Source organism: Bison bison, unplaced genomic scaffold (assembly GCF_000754665.1).
Source record: "Bison bison bison isolate TAMUID 2011002044 unplaced genomic scaffold, Bison_UMD1.0 scf7180017864376, whole genome shotgun sequence".
Lineage (NCBI taxonomy): Eukaryota > Metazoa > Chordata > Mammalia > Artiodactyla > Bovidae > Bison > Bison bison.
Genome location: NW_011494948.1, coordinates 13,581,285 through 13,584,386, shown reverse-complemented (window position 1 = coordinate 13,584,386; position 3,102 = coordinate 13,581,285). Strand labels below are relative to the sequence as shown.

Here is a 3,102-nt window from a genome sequence, read left to right as displayed (position 1 = left end):
ATATTAAAAAGACAGAATACTGGTTAAATAACTGTGATAGTAAACTTTGGACTACTACTATACAAAACCATAAAATATAGCAATATGTAGCACCATGTTAGTTTTCAAATACCACACAAAGAGAATTCTATTACATTTACTTACTCGTATGTATTACATACTGACATAAATTTAGAAAAAATTTTAAGTTTAAAAAGTACCTAATTTCCCCCCACAAATAACACTAAATAAATCTATTAACTAAAATTTAAGTTTTAAATTTCAAATATGAAGTTACTGGATTTTGGAATTTCCTACAATCTGATGCCACAGACTTACCATTTTATACCAGCTATACTATACAAACTCATTCCCCAAGTTTTAATTCTTTCAAATGATTCTCCAGTTCCAACAAGGTGTCCTATTACTGCAAGTATGTCAAACTAACAATTTTAAAGAGGAGGTACAACTTGTGGTACCAGCACACAGAAGTCAAAATTTTAATTCATATACTATAAAAGCTTATTTACCTTTAATATCTAAGTTTCAGACGATAGATTATATTGGAAATACAAATTAAAACAAATTCCATCTGCAAATCAAAAAGACGAAATGAGACAATCTGCCCCCTAACTCAGCAGCTTTCCTTTTTACTTTACAACCTGTATTTAAGTTGCAAGAATAAGACTGAAACCTAACTTTCAAACTGAGCAGCAAATGCAATGCAAAATCAGTATCTGTCTTAGCAGGAAACTCCAATGAAAACATGAAATGTTTTGGTCTCAACTGACAGAGGAAAGGTGCCTCCTTGGGTTATTATTTACTACGCAAAATCCCTTGTCTATCGCTACAAACCAGCTTTTATTGCAGATACTTAACATGTTTCCTTACAGAGCTGCCTCAACCAAATAACCTTCCAAATCTGGCACTACGAATTGTTACATCTTACACACACCACTGCAGTCCCTTGTAATTTAAAACATGTTGCGTTTTAAAATCAGTCTCCACACACCAACTCTACTGCCAATTTCCCCAGCTGAAAGCTCAAGTTTAAACTACAAAATACTATACTTACTCTCAACAACATAATGCATTCATTTACAAATTACACACGAGTAAATGACTCCAACCTTACAACTTCAAAATTTCTAACATCATAGCTTTTCCATCATGCAAGTCTAAACAGTAGTACAGTAAGTGAGGTACTACGGACAAAGTGAACTGCCACATTACCGGTAAATAATATAATCCTAATCAACTATTAGGCAAAATGGCCACAGGAGACACCAATGAGGGGAAAGTGTGGATCGAGTTTGACATTACTAGAAAAACGAGCCAAAGCAAATTTAAAGGAGAAGCAGATTAACCTCATGAATACAAATCTAAGTTCATTTTTGAATTCCAGTTTCACACCAAGAAGCAGTTTATCAAATTTTCAACAGTAATACAGGGCATAAAATAAAAGCGACGGGTTTTTTTTGTCATGGTAATACTGATAAAAGAATAGGTATCCTTCAGTGCTGAGATGAAGTTTTCCTTCCTTCAGTTTTGCTCGTGTCACGTGTACACATAAAAATCATACAATTCTCTTAATTTCGGAAAGCTTAATACACATGATCACCTCAAATGTAACATTTATTGAAAACTTGGCGCCTTAGCACTAACATTCTCTCCTTACCACACCCTTCATCTTCTAAACCAAGAGACCGGAAGGGAAAACCTACCCCTACCTTAAATTAGGGTCTAGCGAGAACTTCTTAACTTGAGTTCGCACACAATTAAGATGGTTCAGTAAATCAATTACCCAACTACAAGGCTTGACAATTTCTCAGAAGCAAAACACACAGACAGCTGAGGGCTTATTACTGGAGATGACTCTCTTCCTCACATTTGCACAAGTAACTTCGGTAACTGACCTAAATTTGCCGGTGTTAAACAAACAGGTAATGGGGGGGGGGGGGGCATTGTTTAAAGCTTGGCTCATTTATTTATCCTGACGAGGCACCATCTTTCGGAGGATAAAGTCTATGAAGCAGAAAACCGGGGATGGGAGGCAGATAGATGATAGCATCTTCAATGTAGAAAAGTTACAGCTCTTTACAAGAGTCAGCATTAGGGGCTCATTAGTTGGTTTTATTTGTGTTTAGTCACTTTCCTAAAAGTCATCGCCAACAAAGAAGCCCTGAGGATCCGCCACGGTAAGGCAGAGGAGATGTCCTCAATTCACCTGCGACACCTGCCCAGGTCCCGAGTTCTCCCCCCGCCCTGGCCCCAGACCCCGCTCCAGACCCCCGATCTCGGCTCTTCACCCACTCCGCCGCAAAGCCCTCGAGAACCCTCGTCCTCGTCCCTTCCCCCCATCCCCACCCACGCGCGGTCCCCTTGGCGGTCCCCAGGGCCCAGACCCCTCGCGCTTCCTTCCACAGCAGTGGCTCCCCGAAGCCCGGGCGGTAGCGCGGGGAGGCCCTTCCCGGCGGGGCCTCTCCCCGCATCATACCCCGCAGGATCCTGGGGACTCCCCGCCCCCGCAAACCGCAGAGAGACTAGGCCAGGAATGCCAGCCCTCTCCACTCTCCGCCTCCCGGGCGACCCCCCGCAGGCCGGCCGTCGGAACCCAGCCCTCCGAGTCGCTACCTGCCCCGCGCCCTCCCGGCCCGGAAGCTCGGGCCGGTCCAGAGCGCGGCGCAGGGTTCCTCCGCCAAAGGTCCTCTGCCTCACACTCACCTGCTGCCCGATCTTCCTTCAGCGCCACCCGAGCACAGCCCCTTCCTGGGGCATGAAAGCGCCGGCTTCGGGCCTGGTCTCTCTCGGCAGAGCAGGGCGGGGGACTGGCTCCCGCGGCCACCGCCGCCTGGTCTGCGCCTGCGCCGGCTCCGGGGCTAGGTCTCCAGGGGCGCCTCCTGCAGCGAGGGGTAACGGCCGGGAGCGCGAGCTAGCGCTGGCGCCTCGGCTCACCAGAGGCCGGCCGTGCGGGCAGCGGGTTGCCTAGGAGCTGCGCGCTGCACTGTTGCCCCGACAGCTGACGGCCATGTTTCTGTTCCCTTTTTCTTTTTTCCTCCGCCTCCTTCCGCCCCTTTCCATAGAACAGCACTTTCCTTCCCCCCACTCCCGCTCCCTTTCCTA

The 3,102-nt window shown here is 46.2% G+C and overlaps 1 protein-coding gene across 3 annotated transcripts in view; it reads right to left on the bottom strand.

Annotated features, from left to right (window-relative positions):
- The window catches only part of DENND4C (DENN/MADD domain containing 4C), a 119,650-nt gene extending 116,554 nt beyond the window's left edge, over window positions 1–3,096 (bottom strand). For all 3 annotated transcript variants that reach the window (XM_010857067.1, XM_010857070.1, XM_010857069.1), the window contains exon 1: window positions 2,704–3,096. The gene's annotated coding sequence lies outside the window, so the exon portion shown is untranslated. The remainder of the gene's footprint in view (window positions 1–2,703) is intronic.
- Window positions 3,097–3,102: the final 6 nt, after the last annotated feature.